We start from the raw sequence: 25,004 nt of genomic DNA on the forward strand, positions 1-25,004 counted from the left end.
CATTGAACTGTCAGTTTCGGTAGTAGTAGCACTTACCAGGATCGTATGTGTGCACGGTGTGCAGTCGGCGAACTAGGAGTGCCGCGATTCTAAACTCCGAACATTTTCCATTATCCAAACGGACCGTGTCTCGCCGGAACGACAAGGGTGTACATCACGCCGCTATATCTGCCGACAGCGCCGTAGACAAAGTCTTTGACACGCTTGTGCACCACCTCCGTTTCCTCATTTGCAATTAAAAACAATTAATTACACTCGCCGGCGGTGTCGTTCCCGCCCATCGTTTTTATTCGTATCGGCGAGCTCGATCGCGTGCACGCACCGGGCACAAAGCGGCCTGTCGGAGAAAAAAAAAAGGAGAGCGTTAAAGGAAGGAAAAAGGAAAGGAAGGATGTGAATTGCGGCATTTCGACCTGGCAACGTCGAAGATACTTCAAATTCTTTCGAGACGCTCGCAGTCCACGCTTACGCGCTCCAGCGAACTTTATGAACGCCGGAATTCTTTTTCCACCGCGGGCTTCGCCCCGTGCTGCAGCATACTTCGGCTTCGAATATTCGGTGCATCGAATCGGTAATCGTTGCCGGCTATTCGCCAAAATTTGCCAGCTACTTTCTGCAGATCAAGGTCTATCTCGTCAGATATTATTCGCGCCGGTTTTTTGTCGTACAACAGCTGCGAGCTAGTCGCTTACGGATTTTCACACTTCTATTCTTCAAGAGAAGCTGGTTCTTTCATCGTCTCTTTCTCTATTCATTTCCTCGTGACATTTCGCTGTGCACCGATTTTCTCAAATTTCTTTTCGTCACGGTACAATTCTATATTTTCTTTTGTATAATATACTTACCAATGTTCTTTATTTTCTGTTCCTTATGTGATCCAACAGCGATCCTCTCTATTTTATTCCTCCCGACGTATTAGTCTTCTTTCGCGAGTTTCGTTTTCGACATTTCGACATGCTGCAATTTTCATGCTATATTTCGGTAATATATTTGTCTAATATTATACACGCCGGAAATAGTAATATATATTCGAAATAATTACTTCGCTATTCGTGGATCGTATGCATTGAATTATCAATGTGATTGCGATTGGTACAAACTCGGCAATAGAATTGCATTTTCCAGATTCATAACAATAGATTGATAATATCCATTTCTCTTAAAATTTTAATTATCTCATCAAACATTTATGCGTCCGTATGAGCAATACGAATTAGCCTCATTTACATGTTGCTACAGGATTAATTAATACATTTTTACCACGAATAATTCGCAGAAAACTCCTCATAACCAATTTTAAAAAGAATGTAACAAATTTTCATTTCTTTCTTTATTGTGTGAACAAAAATCAGCAAGTATATTGCACAAATAAAAATCAATCGGTATGAAAAACGAACAAAAATCAAGTACATCGAACAGACAACAATCGCATACACACATTGAGCTAACAAAAACACAACTACATATTGTTGCCGAGAATAATACGGATTCCCTTCTTCCCGTCGGAATTTTCGAGATTCTTTTAATTCTCTCTCTTTCTCTCTCTCTCTCTCTCTCTCTATCTCCTGTGTATCGAAAATCAAGTACATGAATTAAGCAAACAAAAATCATCGAATGCAAACAGTGAACGTCAAAAAATCATCAAGTACATGCATTGCATAAATAGTAACCGCCGAGTACATTGACAGAACAAAGAGAATGAGGAAATTTCTTTGAAATATTCGAGGACAACCGGGGTTTACCTCCGGAATCCGCATTTCCTCGCATAACGAACCACTTAATCGTCAAGCGTGCAATATTCGTCCGACGAAATTCGGTCGCAGGAGGCATCAGAGGGACACAGGGCAGAACTCCGGTGGTTCTGGTGGGACTTGGTCAACGGTTGAAGATTCCGGCCTACTTTCCCCTAATCCATCACAGCGCTAAGCGACCAGGCCGTTTCTTTCTTTCGCGGCGGACGTCGAAATCCGCCGGGACTCGCGTCCCGCAAATTGCAGTGGACATAAGCTAATAAAACACGAGCCGGCCGGCCGGCCGGCGTGTGTCTCGCGTGTACCACGTCGGATATGCTCGGTGGATGATATGCATTTGTACGGTAGGTAGGTCCGAAGGAAACCCTACTGGCGCCGACAATGAGGAAGAAAAGGGAGTCTTGTAACGTGGATTATTAATGGCTTACCGGGGTCCCCTGCTCCCTCTTTAGCTGGTATCACTTTTTCATGAGAATTCGGCCTTCCGTTCCGCTTTTATCCGCGTTCTCCCTCTCTCTCTCATCTTCTCATTCTCTTTTTTCTCTCTTTCTAGCTGCTTCGCTTTCGTCGTTACCTATTTCGCGAGAGGCTTTCGACGAGTCGGCACGCGGATTCGTAGGAACCGTTTTCCTCGGGCTTTCCTTGTTTCGGAGTCTTCGTAAACTCGTTATCGGGGCTCCCTCATGAATTATTTATAGCAGCCGCCACCCTCTTGCCGATGGAGAGGATCCTGTAACCGCGGGATCTCGATCGATTTCGCGTTTCCTCTCGGCGAGCGCGTGATATTCACCGCGCGCCGCGCGATGCCGAGCCGCTGTCTGTCGGCGAAACGGATTATTACGATTTGTTGCCGAGAATAATACGGATTCCCTTCTTCCCGTCGGAATTTTCGAGATTCTTTTCTCTCTCTCTCTTTCTCTATCTATCTCCTGGCTCGCACTCTTTCCCTCTCCCTTTCGCCTGCTTATTGTAACGCGAGCGGAACGGCCGCCTTAACAGCCGCGCAGCTTCCGCTTTGCCCGTAGGTGGAGACAGTCGATGAAATCGCTCGTGCGAAACGGATGCTGCCAGGATCGTTCCTGGATGTTGAACGCTTTTATCTGGCGAGTTTGTGCGCGAAATTGATATTCCACCGTCTCTATTTCAAGTACAAAGACACGTAGAACTTGGATCTTGCGTGGGATGTCGAAGAACTTCCATATTTGCTTGAAAGGAAAATCAAAATTTGTTTACCGATTGAACGTTCCCTTGTTGCATATTTTCTGGTTGTGAATCATTTTGCTCAAACTCTAGGATTAAATCGAATGATATTTATGGAAAATCTTCAAGATACGTCAAAGCACTTCCAGCATATGCTTATCCGACAGAGTTCAGTTTGCTTTTCTCTTTCGAGTTCGATTTTTCGAACGTTTCAAACGATTCGTGAATGTATCAGTTTCTACATATACGCTGCTTGTGTTATCAAGAAAACGTTTCTAAACTCGGTAACGTACAATAAATGTAGAAATTTTTGTAGGCAGTTTCTGACCAGCGAAAGTATGCTTGCATTTCGGGATCGATTGGTTGGAGCGAAAACAATCCCGCGGATCCAGAACCAGTAGGCAAATCCGCGAGAAAGTGGGCGCATAAGACACTTTGATTAACGTCGCGTTCGAGTCCCCGATTGCCCCGGTACGTGCATCAGAATTCAGCATTGCACCGAAACGTGTATCGTCCCGAAACAATAAGCGAGGGAGATGTTAGCTTAGAAAACAATCCGGATAAGCTGAGCCGGGTGTACCGCTCGCGGAATGGAAATGGAGACCGCAATAAAGAGAATTTACGTAATCCAAATATAGGGGCAATTGGAGTGGCGTTTAATTCATTCGGAGCGACCATTAAGATGATAATGGAGACGTGGATTCTTACGAAACGAATGAAGCCATTTGCGGCGATATTTCGGACCAGGTGCTCCCTTGAACACATTTTACATTACGCGTAGACGGATCGCTTCCAACGAAGTGCACGGGCAGTTCCAGCATTGATGCAATAGTGAAACGAAAATAGATTCCAATCCCAGTTTGAGAACGTACTGTAAATCCAGGGGAGGAATATATTACTAGAATCATAGTGAAAGCAGATTATTCTTGTGCATCGATTATTTTTGATTGCTATACTTTGAATCGCATCGTGCAGTTTCATACGGATTATTTATTCATGTGAATATTGAGGTTGCACAACTTACAGAATATTATATTAATCCGTTCCACTCGAAGCTCTTTCAAGTTATTATACTGCATCTATAAATGTAATTGAATCTTGCGACTCATACAACAATTAAGTTTTTAACAGTTTTGTAAATATATACGTATTTGGTAATGTAAACATTACTTTGGAACGTGATATAACAAATTTTAATGATGCCACAGAGTCACCACTCGAGTGCATAGGATTAATATTGACCGTACCAAGAATGATGTACCATGAAACTAATGACAAAAATTGAACAAATTTATTCTCAATTGTGGCAAACTCGGAGCTGTTTAATTTTTCTTCAAATTGAACACGTATCTTTTATACTAATGAATTGTACGTACTTCTAGACTGATGCAAAAGGGACATAGAATTTTGATTGCATACTTTATTAAATAGAATTAAGATCCACACATAAAATCCTGTAGTTTCCTTTAATAAAATGAAACACTTGACACGGGCCGTCTTTGTTCAAATTGATGCTTCCAGCGGCAAAGATTTTAATAACGGCGAAGAAGACGAAGATTAACAGAATTGCGATTTTTCAATTGCAACCTGAGACAGCCTGTATTGAATTGCGGGCAGGCGTGCGTACTTAGCCATCGTGGCGACTTTAGTCCCTGATTTTTGGAGGGTGCTCTTGTATTTTCAGCATTTCAAAAGACGAACGCGCTGCAAGCTCTAAATTCACGAAGCGCACAGCCGCGGAGCTCGGAACGCGCGCTTTGATACGCGTCTCGACGAGGCTGCCAGCGCTAATTATTGTCGCTAATTAAACCGTTCGCGTATCCTTCTTTTTTTGCTCCTGTCATTCTATTCTTCCGACCGCGTGATTCACGCTGTCTGTATCTTCTTCGCGTTTTCAAGTGTAGGATTGAGCAGTTCATTCAGTCCGTGTTTACTCTTCAACGATGGCTTCGCGTGCGTAGCCCTTCATTGTTTCATTGTCACCGCCCTCTTCTTCGAGTTCACTGATACCGTGTTGCGATACTGAACAATATTCAGTGTCAAAATGACGATAAACTCGCCAGTAACGGTTGAAGTTTCAACATTCTTCGTGGAAAATTTCCGGCGGACACAGAGTTGGCCAAATTTTTTGAGTTGTTCGATTTTATTTGTTCGCGAGATATCAGTAGGTTGTTAATATTGTAATGACCAGAGTACATAATTACAATTAATTAATTAATTAATTTTCGTCGGGACCTGGCTATTTCCTGAAAGATTTACGCTAAAACGACGAAAACATGATTCGCACTATTGGAACGTCAGCAATAACCAACTGTTGATATTTACATCACACAAGCAATGTTCACGTGTAAATGATGTGGTTAACCCTCGCGTTCCGGTAACGGGGTCTCTAGAGACTTTCCTATTTTATCGACAGTGACGAAGCTGCGCGTGTTAGTGGCTTAATACTGTTCCATGTCGTGTACTTCACGCGAGCGTGTGTTAGTGAAATATCGATGTGGGTCGCGAAGACACCCGTTACGCTAGCGAGTGACCATACTCCGAGGCTTAAGACATAATGGTAATCAAGAATTTCAAATCAATATGGAAGACGAAAAGTTTCTTGCCAAAAGATATTTGCTATGGTTGTGTTGAATCAATGTTGAACAAACGAAGAAGTCCGATCATTACAATCGATAAATATCAGGTTAAAATAGGTCGAAATTCAAAACTGTGCAACGAATTACGGTAAATTCTCCCCAATTTTCCTTCAGCTTGTAAACAACAATGGACAATTAGGGAAGTGGAAATTCGATTATTCGAGCCTCGTGGCTCGTTTTTACAATTGTCGATTGTTAACAACTATAAAATTGAGCCGCAAGGTTCGAATAATCTCTTCCCAAATTGTCCACTTTTGTTTGCAAGCTGAAGGAAAATTAAGGAGAATTTACTGTACATACTGATCCCAGAATCACATATCCACAGTTTGAAATGCAACGCTGGCAACAATGAAAAACAAGTTGAGAATAAACGCGCAGAGAAACTCAATCACTCGAATCTGTTAAGTTCCCAAGGAAGGCAGGATAAATGAAAGGAAACTTCATAGACATTTCAAACTAAACGGCAAATACAAAGGTATTTATAAATCCAGCTGCGTATCCAACAGTTTACGTGCCTAACATTTGACAGCACTAAACCCACATCGTCGATCATGAGGCAGGTTGATCAAGCCGGCTGATCACAGGCCGAAGAGGAGGCAAAATTCGCCGGAACGCGTAATCACACGGCTGGTTAGAATCTAGCAGGGTATTCAAAGGCCCATTAAATCATACGACTAAACCCCTAAATCCTCCCTAAACGTCGGCATTCCCGGTACATCGACTCCAGAGCGATCTCTGTCACAACAGTGTACCCGGAATCACCGACATACATATCTTTCACGAGCAAGTCGTCCAGAAGGTCGACATTGACGAGTGCAACGCTCGTGTGCATGTGTTTCGTAATCGGGGCGAAAGTCGGTGGATTGGGGAGCAGGACGTCTGTTATAACACGATAGAGAGAGAGAGAGAGAGAGAGAGAGAGAGAGAGAGAGAGAGAGTAAGGGAGAGAAAGCGAAAGCTACAGAGCGTGTTGCATCGGCAGGCGAGACGAAACGGAAGGGTGATCACGGGAGGGTGCAGGGACGACAAAGAGTAACCGGAGGGTGGCGAACAACAATACCGGTAAATGAACCGGCGGTAACTCTCGAGCAACCCCTGCCACATCTTCAGCGACGTCTGCTACTCGAGATAGTGTCCTCCTATGTATGCTGAAGGTACCTTGGATGTTTTCATCCCGTCTCTCTCTCTCCCTCTCCCTCTCACTCTCTCTCTCTCTCTTTTACTCTCTAGCCCCCTTCGTTCCCTTCCCCGGACCTCGTCGACATCGGCTGCCGTCCCGTTTCGCCGACAGCGTGTGTTTCAGGGGGTGTAGAGCGGCTGCGGTTTCAGGGTACGTGCATACCCGGTCCGGGGGATGTAGCCGGCTCGCAGACTGCAAACCTGTGTGCGCGCGCCACGCTGCAACACACCCGGCTGCGTATCGGTGGATCCATAATTACACGGAACTGCGATCGACGAGAGGGTTATTAGGCGGCAGAACCCGCAACGTATTTCGCCGCCCAGCTCCCGATGGGGAGAGAACGGTCTCTGGAGTTATTCAAAGAGATTCCGACGCTAAGCGCGCACCTGCGCGCATCGCTGAGCATCGTGCACACCGGGATCTGTGACTGATGATCGATGCCCGAGCATTCTTGCCGCGATTGCTCGTTTATGGATCCCGCGCATCAGTCGCTCGATGGCGCTGCATTTATTGGTTTGTCGAGATAGACAGCCACTCGCGATGATTTGGAAACCTAGTGCATTCGAATAAGTAGCATAATAGTGCTATAGTAATGAGAATAATGTTTAACCGCTTAGTTAGCTGTTTGGATCAAGGTACACATTTTCACGATCGTTGTGTATAGTTACATTCATTGAGATCCTCCAAAATGTTGTGCAATGTATGTTGTAATTGACACCATCCATCCTAAGGATATGGAGATGAAGTAGGTGTGGATGAGTAATATATTAGTGTTGTAATACCTAATGAAAGTACGTTTCAGTACGCAGTCCTGTACATATTTTATCGATTACATTTTATGCGGTTTTTTTCAGAAGTTCTAAAATATTTAAAATTCACTGGTACGCTCACAAAAATTTATGTTGCAATCGTATAGCGAGTGCACTCGTAACTCAAAAGATGAGAAACGATTCAATAAATTTCTTCATTCAAGCACACATTGCAGTGGAATTAGAACGAAATTAGTGGAATTAGAACTAGGAATTGAACGAAATCTAAGTAAATTCAATATTGTCACTTCCAAAGAACAACGTTGCAATCAACAGTGAACAAATGATATTAAATACAGAGGAGTCAATTTTTGTACCGACAACCGTAATGCAGAACAATGTGCTTACTATGAAATTAGTAGCAAACATGAAAAGTTAACCACCCCGTATTCTGCCACTGAATTTTCTCGATCGAGTGTATTGAAAAACACATCATTGAAAAAGCGTATCGCCATAGAAACGAAATTGCATTCTGGATCACCGTGGCGGAATCGAACGTACCTTCTGCCGTAATCCGGCGACTATGCGATCGGCGTGAAATGGGGAACGGTTTAATCATTACAATAACTCGTCAGCAACGTTGCGAACAATATTATATGCCGCGATGGCAGGCGAATCCGCGCTTAATTCACAACATATACGCATGGAAGTGTAACGACCGTCTACGTTATTACCGGAACGACCCGGCTTCAGCCTGGCCGTCTCACCTCATTCTTTTTTCGCTTCCTCCACCTACACTTGGCTCATTCCTTTTTCCCTCCCACTTTTATTCCACGTTGCGGGAGGAATTATCGGATTTTCTGGGACGCAGAAGATGGGTGGTAACGCCGCCGCGAGTGTAGACTGTTATGATAGCAGTAAAAATGTTGTTTCGTTCTTCGCGCTGGCAAGAATAAAGGTGCGATCGAAGCTGCGGGGCTTTTCTGTTTGCCGACAAATAGAAACAACGGGGCCGTTATGAGAATGAATCGTGTTTAAATTCTGCCCGCATTCGTTCGCGCGGTTTCGCTTCCTGACGAGACGAACGAGCAAAAAAACCAGAGGAAAGATTCCAAATGCAACGTCGGCCAACGATGAACTTCATTTGCCGAATTTTCAATATTTAACCCTTTGCACTCCGAACCATTCTGGACGTTGGCTATCAGCTACTCAGCGCTACTTTGTGGCAGAAACGGGCATTTACAGACCCTCGTATTATTTAGTATGGTTTTGGAACTAACTAACATATTATAATGATATTGGACTTATAGAAATTTGCAAAAAAATTAATATTTTATTTTTTATAATTTTGTTATTGTTTGTTTTATATTTTTGTTTTGTTGTTGTAATCGCTATCTATGCGAACTCTTCGTTGCCTTGTTGCTTGGACGATATCACTGTCACTGCTATCGTTTTCTTCTACAACTGTACAAGTGTACTATAGGAGACTGTAGAAGACTAACTAGTCTTTCTAACATATCTGTATAAACGTCTATCTGGAGCTCATCTTCACTACTACTTGTGTCATGAGACTCATTCGTGTTTGAACGTTTTGCCATTGTTCTAATAAAAAATATGAATAAATACATGGGTTGAAAATTTCTAATTGTTATTACTAACTCACAAGATGACATTTACCTAAAAAGCTTTTACCAAACAATTTATTTACCAAGAGAAGAATCACTTTTCCGATTTTCTCACTCGTTAGATCTATCTATACCGCTCAACGCTTCGAACCAGACTGAGTTCAGCTTTGAAAATCTTTTCCTCCAGATTTAGACTTGCTTATTTATGATTATAAATCCCACTATACAGTTTGTGCTATGTTCGCATAACGATTTTTCTTGTACAAATTTGCCTTATCGGACAAATTTGCTCGGACCGTCGTGAGTACGTCTCTCACGTTCTCGTCTGACACAAAACTCGCTGACATTTCTTGCATATATTTTAGTAATTTTACTATATTTTGATTTGATTTCTTGTGCCGTTTCAAGAGAAAACTTCAGGGAAACATGCATGTCTCATAAAGTTGCGCTGAAATAACTCAATTACCCGTAATCACTAATCAACCCTACCACGAGAGGGGACATCCGAGTGATATGCTAGAATTACGATGTCCCATGAGAGGGGACAGCGGAGTGCAAAGGGTTAAGAATTCGAGAGTGATATCCTTGTCAATAAAGTATTTGGTGTTACTCGTACATCGAAATGGTGTAAATCCAATCGTCGAGCTAAATGGCGTAATCGCTAATATTTATCTTGTTTTACCCATAAGTTGGTAAATAGACAGTAATTCTCTTACGATCGTATTCATTCACAAGCAAGACGGGGAACATCGTCGAGCGTTTAACAGAATCAGCACGTCGTCGTTCGAGAGGAAGACAGCAACTTCGCCTGCATCAGTTTTCCAAATCGAGTTACATGGTTGTTCCCAGCCCTAATTTGCATACCGTACTTGACATATCTCCGCTGCCGAAATTTATACGCGTCATACAAATAGCATAATCCCTGCTACGGTTTTAACACGGCTTCACGCATGCCTCGTGTGCGTTCAAGTAAGGACAGCTTCGCTTAATTCACATCGAAAATCTATTTCGTTGAAAATCGATATCCGCGCGGAATAATATTAAATTAAATGCGAAGCGCGCGTACCGATATATGATACTGACAATTAGAGAGGAGTTGCGCGACGAAAAATAAATTCCGATTCTCTCCAATTATCCCTCAGATTGTAATAAAAAATGGACAATTTGGAAAGTAAAGATACGATTGGAGAGAATTTATTCCCATCTGTCATATTTATACGCGTCAAGTTAAAAGGTCGTTCAAACCAGCGTCCCTGTTTTTATTCGCAGGTCATTACATTTACATTTGAAATTTCTGAAAAACTAACCACTCGATGTTCTTCATCCTCTTTGTATCACCTGTTTGGTTACAAAAAATCAGTTTGTTGAACTTTGAATCTTTTTCATTGAACAGAATACAAACGTTTGAATTGGATAGACGTGGAACAGTTTGCTGACGGTCTGTGAAATATTTTAAACAAACAGATGGTAAAAAACAGTTTCGAACAATGTATACAAGAGTTAACTGTGATTAGTATACGGTTGATAAAAATTAATCTAGTTAGTCGTAAGAAGCAGAAACTAAATGAAAATTCAAAACTTGTTCTTTCTTTCAGTGACTTTTCTAATCAGAAATCGAACGAAATGCAATGATATTCAAGTTCCGCATTTTATCTGTTACATAAAATTCTCGATGTAGTGACCGCGAATAGAATGTTTCGACTTTGCGAGCCGAGAGAAAATGAATTGGAGTGGACGAGAAGGATTTTGTCGAATTTTTCCGGAAAAGTTGCTCGGCGTCTGGAGGCTCGTTAATTCATAAGCGTGGTTCGATTAAAATTACGCTTGGTGGAAAAAGCGAGGCGGCCGACTGCCGCGTAAACTGCATCATAATCGTTTACCGGAATTTGATCTTTAATTCGATTTCACGAGCGTATCCAATTTGCATATTACATCTCGTTTCAGCGCCGGTTGTAATTAATACAACTAACGCGGCCGGGTGAAACGTTTGAAAACGTTACATCAGCGGCTTCTTCTCCGCACGCGAGCTCCCGCTCCCGTGTGTATTTAAACGATGGAATAATGGACCCTCATCGGCTTAGCAGTAGCGTCGAGTTATCGAAAATTTAATAGGATGTAAATAATTCCCGCGCATTTTCGTAATTGAATTTATGGAATTCGCGCGCCACCGGTTTTACCTCCCCGGTTTCGATATAAATTTCCGCTGGTATCAGGCGAATGGAACTTCGCTCGGGATATAACGTCGTAAATGCGGAACAACGTTGTTACATTTGTTTATATTAATGAAGAGTAATCATCTTGTTCAATTGAATAATATTCGAATAAATCACGTCGCGCGGTTCGGGTTTCTTTCGGAGCTGCATCGTCGATAATGCATCGGTGCGCACGCACACGTTCCGCCGGATAAAACCGGAAATGTTATTTATTTCAGTATGCCTCTAACCCGTAGATTATCAATATGAAATATCCGCGCATTCCGTTATGGCTGCGGTGATAAGAGCTCCGATTTATTTCGAACGCTCGCCAAAACCCGCGCAATAATTCTTTCCTGCGCGCGGATAGATTAATGAGTTGATTTCCGAACGTAATTCCGTTGAAAACGACATAAGCAAACTGTGGTTTTCTCGACAAAATGCATTGTTTAGCGGTAGAATGTTATTTCTCGATAAATAGCGAAATTTATCTTGGATTAATTATAAATTGATTTACATTCGAGGCATGAAGTGAGCGCTAAATTTCTGATATTTAACGACTGTAATATTATCGAACGTAATGCAGAATTTTGAGTATTAACATAAGAATTACAAATGCGCGAGAAATCTAATACCAAAGAAAGGAGTAATGTAAAATAAAGTTAGAACGGATGAGTATGGTTGGATAGGTGTTTACATGTACGAAATTAGCTATAAAAAAAATGTGGTTGGTGTTAATATGTTAATGGTAATTTTAATTTTATTCGAATGTTAAGGATAATAGGAGGTTTATGTTATATGTTCTCTGGTTATAGTGGTTGATGTTGATTTATGCTGGGGCATAGTTATAAGTACCGTAATATAGGTTAATTTGGAGGTAGATAAAAAATGTGAACGTAGTGTACGGGGAACGGAACATAGTAAACGACGAAAGGAAATCAATGGGCCATACTGTTACATAAAAATTAAAACGTAAAATAGGTTAATTTGGAGGTAGATAAAAATGTAAACGTAGTGTACGGGGAACGGAACATAGTAAACGACGAAAGGAAATCAATGGGCCATACTGTTACATAAAAATTAAAACGTAATATAGGTTAATTTGGAGATAGATAAAAAATGTGAACGTAGTGTACGGGGAACGGAACATAGTAAACGACGAAAGGAAATCAATGGGCCATACTGTTACATAAAAATTAAAACGTAAAATAGGTTAATTTGGAGGTAGATAAAAATGTAAACGTAGTGTACGGGGAACGGAACATTGTAATCGACGAAAGGAAATCAATGGGCCATACTGTTACATAAAAATTAAAACGCGACAGGTTACCTGTAAGATTGAGATCTGCAATTCGATTGTCGAGATTCCTTTAGTTTGTTAGAACCGAAAGCCGCAATAGCGGGTTTCGCCGACAAATACTTGCGATGCAGAATAAACTGAAGTAAAAGGATGGTTTGAACGGTCAGTAGCATAAGTGGAAGTTACATAACCGCGGAAGAGAACAATTTCACTCGGGCCGGTGTACGTTCAAAGCAGAAATCGAAACGGCTATAGATCTCCCCGCACTTCATAATGCAGTTTGTTCGACATTCCGATCTGTCGGATATACGCTCGCGCGAATCTACGTATCGAGGCCGCGAAGAAAGTTCATAGATAATAACGATTCCACTTTGCAACGTCCGCGCCGGCCATATGGCCATAAATAGCGGCATAGAGCAGGTCTCTGGGTCTATAGTAAGATCGTGCAGTATTTATACTGTCTGTCGACGTAAACGTATCAATGTTGCAAGACCGTCGTTTCCTGGTAGATACGATCGAACGGCAGCTAGGTAGTGTCGCGAGGAAGCGGCTTGCATACCGCGCGCTTCAGTTATCTACGAACGATTCAATATAACTCGGAAATCGAGCCTATGGAAAAATTGTTTTCACAATTGTGTTTTGATTTCGAGATCAACTTCCCACATGGTCCCGCTTGTAACGATGAGGAAGCAGAGATCGTGGCCAATTATGTCTTCTAGGCCCTTGATCGTCCCACGTAAAATTATCATACTTTTTCTTTAGATTCGTTATATCAAACTTTTGATAGTTAGGTTTTCCTTGCTTCGACTGAACAGTGAATATCGTTGAGGATGAGGTGTTCTTCTATAAACAACGATGTTTCGCTGTTTCATAGGAATATTTTTTTAAGTGAATAACCTTAGCAAAGAAAGTTTTAATCGATGGTCGCGAATTAAACAGCTTTGTTTGGAAATAAACAATTATAATCTAATTTTCATAAACTGTTTAACATCTATGTTTCTCACAGAAAATTAGTGTACATCACATGTGGCTGTGTAAAGAAATTTTACACTCGTAAAATTGGTTTATTATCTGCAGACATAACATTGTATGTTTGAATAACATTCAGTGCGGTTTTCTTTCGACTGCAATTTGCTCGTTGAGGTTCGTTAAAAGACACACGACTAGAGTTGTTTTTACTAATTTCTGTTGATACTGAAATCCGATCTTGCTCCAATTGTTCTTTGCATCATCAAACTTGTGAAACAAACACAACTTTTCGACGTCCAAAATAGCATGCTGAATCAAATAACCACTCACGTCAGTTAGACGATTGTTGATTAATCCTCGTGAATGCCAATTTTTCACAACGAACTATCCTCGGTCAGTCGGGTGGAAATAAATATCTATAAATAAATATTCGCAATAAATTGGACCGAGAAGTAAAACAGCACGGTGTTCGCAAATAGACGGGTCGAAGTCGCTTCGAAAAATATTCCATTAACGGTTGCCGCGTATTTGCAGTCCGTAACGAGATACTTTTAATCTGCGACTCACGTTGCAGCTTACGCGCCACGGTGCGCTGATCGCGGACGCTAATTTCGCCAAAGGGATGGAAAAAAATCAGCGGAGGCAAGACGGAGCAGCGGTGGTCCACGAGCACGTACACGGTCCCGATATCTTCTCTATCAAAGTATCCGTGCACGGAATGAAGAGAAACGTAAATGGACTGGTCGGACGCGGTGCCGACGCGTGTTCCCCTTTTTTGGCGAGATTTTTCGCCGATCAAAAGATCGACGCCGCGCCGCGCCGGGCCGAATTTTATCGGTGGCCGTACGTATACCTATAAAAGAGAAATACAGAACAGGCGAGGGCCGAAGGGAGAGCGGGATAGAGATGCGGTAACGTTCGTGGGCTTTGCCAACGCAAGCAGAAATAAAATATTTGAAACACGCGCCGCTTGCGGGATTTTTCGTCTTCCTTTTTTTTCCGTGGCCGGCCTCCGGTGCCCTTTTTCTCGTGCACCCCTCGGCCGTCCCCCTTTACATCTTCGCTCGTTGCCTTGTTTCCTCGCTTGTCCTCGTTTCGCCGCGATTCCGCACCCGCTAATCCGTCGATACGAGATTGGTCGAATCTTTCTGGCGGATTCGAGTGCCAGGCACAGGGCGACGAGGGGGCCAGCAGAATTTTTTCAGGGATCAGAAATCCTGATGCTCCGCTGGCCCCGCTCGTCCAGCTTGTTCGGTGAGCCGCGTTGTCGATTCGCGCATCAGAAAAGGGGCCGGCCTGGCCAGGCTGCTTGCGATGGCCTCTCCCTCATCGACAGGAGACGCATTACATTTGGCAGCGATTTCACTCAGCGAGATTAAGCTTATTTTCGCTGCGCCGATTTCCCTGGCACCCGGCTTCTTCGTTCAGCTTCGAGCCCCGTGCGCAACGAATCTATCTGTGCCTGGACGTCTCTTCTTTTTTCTTATTCGAATTTTTTAATATTTCACTCGGCCGGTCACGCGGTATTTGTGCTAGTGATTTTAGCGAGAGCTGATCGGGAATGCTGGAACCCATTTCCATGGGTGAGACATATTTCCAATATTAACACTATGCCGTCCGCAGATCTTAGATATGATTCTTTTGTTTGACGCCGGCATAATAGCTTGGAAATTTTTAATTTAAAAAAAAAAGTTCGAAGATGGCGGTAATATAAATTCTTAAAATTAAGATGAGACATCCAAGAATTTTCGTACTTAATTCTTAGTTAAGTAAGCACAATGCTACAGTCAGTTTGCTGCCTTTTAACACCCAAGAAATATACTACTGTGATCAAAAAGTAAGGTGAATTTGTTTATAAAATGTAAATTCTTTATTTATTCTTCCAAATCAATTTCATCCCCTTCAAAGTAATCCCCGTCCGATAAAACGCACTGTTTCCGACGCTTTTTCCAGTCCTCGAAACAGTCGGAATAGTCTTTTTCCGGTATAGCCTTCAAGACCTTCTTCGATTCGGTTTTTATCTCCTCAATCGTGTCAAAACGGCGTCCCCGCATTGGCTTTTTGAGTTTGGTGAATAACCAGAAGTCGCACGGAGCCAAATCAGGCGAATACGGTGGTTGCGGAACGATATGAGTCGAGTTTTTGGCAAAAAAGTCGCGAAGAACCAATGCAGTCTGACATGGCACCAATCGAGACTTGACGCGTTTGAGACACAAAACATCCTTCAAAATGGTTTGGACTGAGCCAAATGATATTCCAACACTATCAGCGAGGTCTCTTATTGTCAATCGACGATTTTCAAGCATCAAATCTTCGATTTATTGGACGTGGCCCTCGTCGGTAGACGTTGATGGTCGTCCAGAGCGCGGTTCGTCTTCAACGCGTTCTCGGCCCGCTTTGAACTCGTTGTACCACTTATAAACGTTTTTTTGTGCCATAGTTTGATCACCAAAGGCCTTCCGCAACATTTTCAACGTGTCCGCACAAGAATATTCGTTCCGCAAACAAAATTTGATGCAAGTTCTTTGCTCAACAAAATCACCCATTGTAAAAATCGAAAAATTCACTTTTGGTCGTTTACTAAAACACGTGTAACTCGGAGATAATTAAACCTTTTAACAAACAGACGCTTGGCAATTGTTATAGACAGTCCTACCAACCTAGGAAAAAAACAATTGCCTGCCTTCCTAATGTCCGGGAGTTTTAAATGACAATTTCACCTTACTTTTTGATCACAGTAGTAGTTCAAATGTTATTTCAGTTTTTTAAAATGGCACCAAAGTGGTACCACCGACATACAACAGATAGTTTTTGCCTCGAGCAATAACAACGATATGAGTTCGGTCCGAGAGAAGCCTAATTTCTATTTGACCAGTATTTTGGTTGGACCCAATTTAGACCCCATAATCAATTAGTACGTTACAATTAATTTTTCGTTTTCGAGGTATATTAGATAAATCAGATGCAAGGCATGATTCACGATCAATTTGAATAACGCAGCAAGCACTTTCTTGCTTCCATTCTGACATCCCAGGACAGGCCACGTAGATTTATGTTTTCCTGTTCTGACTTCCTAGGACGGGCAACGTAGATTTACGTTTTTGCTTGAATTTTTATTAATACTTTAAGAATACTTTATTAATATTTTATTAACACTAGTCATGTAAATAAATAACTTTGTAAAATTTTATCGAAAATAGTGTTGATTTAATAAAACTGCAACGCTTTAAAACCATACACATGCTTGTTTAATTCTCTTAAAAAATGCGAGAGAGGCAGAAACACAACAATTCCTGTCTGTTAAATGTTAAGATTCATGGGCGTGCGGACGAATAATATCATTTGACTCCACGATATGAAGGAGTCGAAAATACGTTAAAAAGCTCCAAGCGATGCGATATTTTTGGGACGTCGGTAACAGAACGATCGTTCTGGTAAGAGAATCGGATCGAACTTTGACGAATTCTGTATGTGTGGCATCTTAATCCTAAGAGAACTTCGAACTATATATATGGTTATCTTCTAAAGCGACAACAGTATCGCACGCGACAGATTTCATTTTTGTTTTTAATTTCTTGTGTTTGACAAGCTTTCGATGCAAATCAGGCGAGGAAGATAACATGGATCATAATAAGCTTTAAATCGAGAATAACTATTTATCTGAAATAAAAATAAGATGTAATGACAGTAGTGACGTCATTTGTACCACGAATTCTGGACAACCTGTATAAAAACTAATGTAAAATAACAGAAAGTTCAATATCACGAACAAAGCGTAACTGTACTAAATTCTGTTGCATCCCTTGCAATTTCACCATCCACTGCATTAACTTCTCCAATTAACCGATCACCACCGTCGAGTAAGTCCGAATGCTAATTATCCTCAAAGGTCACTGCCAAAGTAAATTCCAGTCCTTCCCGGAGTGTTCGATTCGGCGATAAAGGAACCGGGAGATTGTTTAAAAGCTATAAAACCGGATAGCAGATCGCAATTAAGTTCAGTCGAGCTGTAATTAAATACGCGAGAGGAGTTCGCAAAACTTCGTCGAAGTCTACGAAGTCTGGTTAAAAATTGAAGAAACTCCGTGTTCGGAAAACCGTCTAGAACGAGCAGAAGTGTAATTCGGATGACCGTTCCGCCGGGTGACGGCGACATAAACGTAATCGTTACGATAGGCGCAGCGTAAAAAGACGCGGATTCGGATTATTGTCGAAAACGGCACTTCTTTTCGAGTGGATGCCATTCAGCCGGATAAAGCCGGACCGGAAACGACAGCAGCGAGGGTGAGTAGCGATGGTCGAATAATGGACCAGCCATTTCCTTTGAAGTCCCCTTCAGAGTTTTGGCGTTAATTGATGCGAGTTCAAAGTTCGAAAGATCGTCGAGCACTTTCAGCCGGTTTCCTTGCACTCTCGGGGGCCCTTCGCCTCCCCCCCTTTACCCCTCATTCTTAACGAGAGGAGATTACGTCGAAGGTTACAGATCCGTCCCCCTCCCTCGGGGTCCGCGCTTCTTCGAGTTATCTTCATCGAACTGTCCGCTTTCCCAAGTTCCGCGAATTTCGCCTGCCCGTAATTAGAAGATCGCTGGAGATTCGTTTTCCCTCGCTTTTCGAGATTGTTCGAACGTCTCTTCGGAAGGAATGCTTCTGTTCGATTCATTTTTCTAATCGTTCACTCGAGGCTAAATACTTCCGGTCCGATTCGAGCTCGATCGTCTGTCTCGGACGAAATTTCACGCCGCCGCGGAAAAGGGCTGGATTAACGGCTAATTATGTACCTTCTCCCGAAACTTTTTACCCGAAACTAATCCACTCTTACCCCGAAGCAACTTCCCGCCGGGCGGAGCGATTCAATTGGCTTAATTAAACGCTGTCCGATTCGGCTTGTTTGCGACCAAACACCGGCGAGATTATTAATAAAATGGTGTTTTTAAAGCAAACCTCGCGGCCGAAGAAGTTTGTCTTGGTCGACGATTCCAGGAACCGTGGCTCCCCCGAGAATTGATATTCAAACATTGGAATCTTTTCGGCTGTTATTTCATGCACATGAGAGGTTTCTGGTTGTGAATGTTGCCTAATTCATAATCAACACACCTTACCCCAGGAAAAGAATTTCTTAAAGCCACGAGAACCAAGTGTGGTCTTCCTTCTCCCCTGCCTCTCGTGATCTCCGGTGTGGCGTGAAAGGGTAATTTCTCCTTGTCTTTGACACCCTTCGCAGTGGTTCATCGCTCTTACTATCGACCATCATAAGCAAATAAAGCTTTGTCCGGTCAAAGCTGGCTCTTAGCCCTGCGAGCTCTATTAAGGAAGGTATTCGCTGCTATTCTATCCGTCAGTCTCGGGGATTTCGAAACGTTTCGAATCGCGAACGGAAAATGAACTGTCGGGAATGTCTTTCGTTCCAGCGTACGTGCCGTCGAATAAATTACAGAAATGATCTTGTTGCATGACTGCGGGTAATTGCCTTGGCAGGTTTAAACTCGTAATCGACGCGTGAAAACTCCCCCGCAATGTATCCTGGCTCCTAAGCGATAATAAACATTTATGCTTTAACGCTTATCCCGACATACTCGTTCAATTCAGCGTCGGCAGTCGTAAACGCGGCCAATAAAAACGTTACATTACACGGCAGAACGTTCCGATCGGTTATTCGGGCCTGTAATGAAATGCAAGACACGTAGGAACGTGTCAAGCATTTACCGCGCGTTTATTTGCCACTCAATTGGGAGAAAATTATTTGTCGATACGCCTCTGTATGAGCGGGAATTCACCGCGGGCGACGACGACTAATTGAGAAGCCTTTTAAATGCTCCTGTGAGTCACGGTGAACAGAAAAACTCAAACTGTGTTAGCTGGAATCTAATGCGCTCACACTGCAGCTCGCTCAACTGTTAACAGCATTTAATATTCTATGCAAAACGAAACACAAAACATTCGAATCGCGAAGAAAACATTAGTAAACGCCGTCACGCGTTATTTTCGTATTTTTAATATTTTGTTGAAAGAGAAGAAATATTGACGAATACAATTCCGATTTTGCATAAAGATGGAAATAGATGGTAGCGAGATCACAAGTAGTGGATTACTTCGGTACGTTTTCGGGAATAATGAACTTTACATTTATCGTATAAATGATATTAAAAATATTTCTATTCTTTTACTTCGCTTATTTTCGAACATGTCTTATCCGATATGTATAAAGTTACAACAATTTGCTATCCCACAATAAATGATTCAACAGTTAAAGCAATTTATTATTGAGTCGAAAGCGAATCCAATGTAACTAGCGACTCTACAATGTTCATTCCTATTTCCACTAGCGAAAACTTCTACAAACACGCGGACCGTTAATCGATGGCACACCAAAGACATAGTACGTCACGCGGGAATAATTCAAGAGTGATTCGATTCCCACTTAGTCAGTCTGCGTCAAAGGAATATTCTTAGATGCTGCTTTCGTCGATCGGCAATAGGATCCAGTGGATAGGACTCACGTTTCAGCGTTGTTGCCGTGAGATCATTTTTCTGTTTGCTTGGATCGGCCGGGACGTTGAAACGGAGAAAGATAGTTGGTCGCAGTTCCGCCTCGTAACACCACTCGTTACACGAGGCGTGTCCAAAACTAAATTTTGCCTACGTGCCTGGCGAACGAATATGCACGACAACAGCCGGCCCCGTCGCAACAATGGAGACTACAAAATCAGAGATAAGTGGCGCCCGGCGACGGAATTTAGGAATGCCTTAGCGACCAGGGACAAGGCATTAAATTTCCGTGGAGGGGAAACGGCACAAGCTAGAGTGCCCTTTGCCCTCACCTTCTAATTTATGCAGTCCCCGGCCTTTTAATACCGGTCTACTGCGACACTATATCTGAGCGAGTACTTCCTGGCCGGCTGTCTCGATATCGTGGCCAATTTAAACATAATTTCCAACTGCGACAAATAAAGGAGCGTGTTTCGCGTAAGCGTATTCATTTCGTCATAATTGATTTCATTACGGAAAAATTCCAGCACGTATTAATCATTGTTAGAGTCTAAATGTTAAATTCATAGTGGTCTATGAATCTTTTCCGTCTTTATTGCTCTGTATTTCGTTAATGCATAAAGTCCACAGTTTAACGATCATTACCAGTTACTCGATACAGAGAAGGTAATCTGAACATTACGAAGAAGTTTAAGGTTGTTAGAGTTAATCGTACGCTGAATGCTTACAAGTAGTTCGATAATTCAACATGTTACAGAGATAAATTACAGATAAGCTGTTCGTGGTAGAAGTTGCAGGGTAAAAATCTTAATACTTCTTGCAAGCGGATTTGTGAAAGTTCGTTCGCTTAAAGACACGATTTCTACGAACTAAAGACTTTGTGATGATCAAGTAAACTCGTACAAGCTCTCGGTATCATTAACGCGATGCTGAATCTGGTTTAGCACTAATAACAGTGTAAAAACAAGCAAGAATACCAGGTTACATTGTATTCTCTTCGTGTAATGGAAGGGAACACGAACACGTGTTCAAGGAGAGGGCCGGTTTAAAGTAGAAATTGATAGTCTATAGTCAGACATGGTTTGAATCTATTACTCACGTCCCTTTCATGTTCTTTTATGAGAATGTGTCGGTGTAAAGCAACGAAAGTATAGGTAGAATTACGAACACGTTTAATTGCGAAGAATTATTACCATCGAACGACCGTCTTCGTTGACCTTTAAACGGTCTCCCAAAGTGAAATTTAATTACGGCAAATTGCTAAAGAGCCGATGTCAAAATAAATAATAAAATAATAATGAAATAAATAAATAATAAAATAATAAAAAATAAATGAATAATAAAATAATAATAAAATAAATAAATAATAAAATAATAATAAAATATAATAAAACAATAACAGCTCCTTCCAATGAGACAGTAAATTTCGCTCTACCCATTCCGAATGAAGGCGGAAGAACAACCAGTTTACGAAGTCTGAAACTAATTGGTGCAACTAATAAATAAACAGGTTTGCGACTTGGCATTTGCATCCGAGTTCATACGCTGAGCTCGTAAACAAGGTGTTATAATATATCAATTACCTCACCGGCGCGGCGCGGCGCGGCGGCCGACTTACGCGAGCCGTTCCAGAAAGTCGATCTATCGAAACCGAGCCCCGGCTTCCTGAAGTTGAGACGTTGCCTGGAATCTCGATCCAGCCAAGGTTATCATTATCGCGCGAAAGGGGGAACCGCCGGCTCTTCTACACCTCGCCTCAAAGAACGGTTCCGAGATCCAGTTACGTGGCTTAAGTTATTCCGAAGTATCGAAGCGTGGGCGCCTGATCCGCGCGCGTACAAACGCTCGGGCGGAGCCGCGCCGCGCCGTCTCCGGTAACACGCGAGGGCACTCATAAGCTGTATCGAACGGTTTTGCACCTGGAATCGATGAAATTCAATCACGCGAACGCCAGACCAACTTTTTCGCGTGCCGAATATCCCTCGAGCACGATTGGCTACAGTATTTAGAAACCGTAATGAGCTGACAGTCCCGGTAAAATGGAAGAATAATGTATGCCTCTGCAATTTAAAGTTCGAAAACGGACGCGTGAACATGGAACCGGGCGCACCGGTCCCGGAATCACTCGTCACGCCTCCCTTGTTCCTTCTAATTAGTTTTTCGCTGGAAAAATTCGTTTGCTGCGCCTGCAATGATCTCGTCCATTCCGTTGCGTCGAACTTTAATACCCGATGAACACCTTTATTTGTCGAGTGAGTTGTTACGGTTGCGTTTCGACTGTGATACCACGTATTCTCTTTGCCCTTTTTAATAATATTGGAATTATTTAGTAGCATTGATTATATTATATTTATTATATTATATTTATTATATTATATTATATGCATTAAAGTGCATTCTTTTAGATATCGCTCGATTTCTGTACATGTTGCGTCAAGTCCGCGAAAGTAATTGTCGCGAATTCCACGAGTGCGCGGCGTGTAAAATAATATAATTGAATTTTATTAACGTAACAAAACTTTATTCGATTGTTACTGCGTTAATGGTACATGTATACTTTCACGGCGCTCGATTGGCTGAATGCAACTGCTAATGAAACGTTGCTCACTTAAATAGCGTTTTGAGGTTCGATTTTTCACCAATCTCAGCGGCATCCTGAACACGTGGAGTCGCTGGTCAGCTGATGGCGGGGCAGATCATCCGTCGCGGATGACTTTATGTTGCCGTTAATGTGCGGCAAATATACCAGTGGCAATGTAATAAGAATTTCGAAGGTCCGTGTTCAGGGACTGAAGAGTACACGTGTAGATTCATTCATTATATCACTTATAGAATACATATTCCTAGTAGATCTGGACACTAAAATGTTTTTCTTTACTTCACATAATTTTTGTTCCCATTGATTGGCTTATGAACACATGATTTTTTGTTATTTATTTATTTAAGGTCGCGTCAGCTTACTTTGCCATTAGCGACCACGGTGTATTACATATTATATATAACTTAATACATAATATGATATGGCTTAATAATTATAGGCTAACCAAGATTACAAAAGATTAACAATATTATTCTATATATTCTCATATAGTTTAACATCTTTTAGGTAGTTTGTTATTCGTTCTATATATTTTTCTGTCGTTTAGAAATTTCTTTATGTTGTTAGGATATTTTTCTTTGGTTCTAATGTTATTATAGATCGGACAGTCCAGCAAGAAGTGGAACACATGTATTTGCCTAATAATCTCCAGTTCGCTAATATAATAAATAATAATAAAAGTTTTAATAGGATCATAGATGTCTTTGCTATAACAATAAGTAGTTAAAAACTGTTCTTCTGAGCTGCAATTCAAAAAATAAAAGCTTGAATCACATTTCAATGGACAATTAATAGTTTCACGATTGAGATCGCTGCAGCATTTATCATTTTTAGAAACTACGAAACAAACAATCTACGAAACTCATATTAATATACAAGAATATTTTGTCGAAGTAGCATGCGATATAAATGGAGGAACGGTGGGAAAGTAATTTCCGCAGAACTCGGCTCGCGCCTGCGACCTTCGGACGCAACAATTATCTGGTCGAAAGAATCTATAACAAGCCGGGCACTCGAAGGAGCAATTCAATTAATATCCACCCCCAGCTTTCGAGCGTAAATTGTCGCCGAGCCAGAGGAAGCGGAAGTCCGTCGCGAGAGGACGAAAGCCGGCAAGGAAACGCGGCGTTGTCACGCTCGACGGGACCGAAAACCTTCGTCTGTCGTGTGTTCCGGAGCGAAAATATTCCGGGGAGGTAGCGCGATTTCGCGGCTCGGCTCGGCTCGGCTCGGCGCGACAGACTGACGGGCCTCGGGGAAAAAATTTTCGAAAGCCCTCGAGCGGCTTCGGGTTTTCTTGCTTTTTAGCGAGGCCAAGGAGTCTGCTTCATCATCCTGGGTTAGCGGTTGAGATCTCTTCAGCAAATCCTGCTCGCCCCGGCGCGGCTCCGCTCCGGAGCGCCGTGCTGGCCGATAGCTGTGCAAACAGTTACGTTTCCAGTTCTCAGATTTTTTCCTTACGATACGAACGCGGGGGAGGATCAGCAACTCTGTCCGTGTTAACGAGCCCCTCCGCTCCATTTTCAGCGCGTCCCCGTAAACGGGGAATCCAGTTTCGATTACGTTTACCAGGGTCTCCTTCCTCGTCGGGCACTTAGCGCTCGCACATCCGCGCGAGCCGACGCTATTTGCACGCTCGTTAACACATTTTCGACTGTATCCTCTTCTCTGAGCGGACCCCTGAGTTCGCCGCTCGCCGTTTCCCGTCTTTCCGTTTCTGGAAATTCTCCACCAAGAAATCGACGTTAATTAAGGCGTCCCAATTCTCCGGGCGCTAACGACGTTCACCGATAAACTCGGCCGACCAAGAAAGTCTGGATCTACTTGGAACTAGGTTCCGTGAATGGAATATACATTAGCTGCTGTAATGCGCTCTTTGCGACGGATTTTGTCATTTATTTAGACGGCCGTTCCCTTCGATTTGCCGCCGAAACTTCGACTAGGTCGGAGTCCATGGAAATCGAATTAACGTCGACGCCAATAGGCGTCGATAATTTACTCGCGCGCTGCTGGCACTTGTCGCGATTGATCTCCCGTTCTGCGTAAAGCGATTCGAACAGTTACATGCTGCATTACGTGTGGTCGAAAATTAGGATTTCAAGGATAGAATATTTCGTCGTAGAATACTTGATCTTCTAAGCTTGGGCACAGAGAAATGTTTCAGAAAATTGGGCAACTGATATACTGAAAAGTATTCGCTCTGAGGTCAAAGCAAATAGAATGCTAATTTTTTCATATTCCAAGCAATTAGATTACAATGTAAAGGAACAACTCCAGCACTGAGGGCGTGGCAACGATTCTAATTTTAAAGA

At 42.3% G+C, this 25,004-nt stretch overlaps 1 protein-coding gene across 7 annotated transcripts in view; it reads left to right on the plus strand.

The window, feature by feature from the left end:
* Rbp6 (RNA-binding protein 6) overlaps positions 1-25,004 on the plus strand; it is a 1,210,230-nt gene that overhangs the window by 379,942 nt on the left and 805,284 nt on the right. The gene's annotated exons all lie outside the window — the stretch shown is intronic.

Source organism: Megalopta genalis, chromosome 3 (assembly GCF_051020955.1).
Source record: "Megalopta genalis isolate 19385.01 chromosome 3, iyMegGena1_principal, whole genome shotgun sequence".
In the NCBI taxonomy this organism is placed as follows: domain Eukaryota; kingdom Metazoa; phylum Arthropoda; class Insecta; order Hymenoptera; family Halictidae; genus Megalopta; species Megalopta genalis.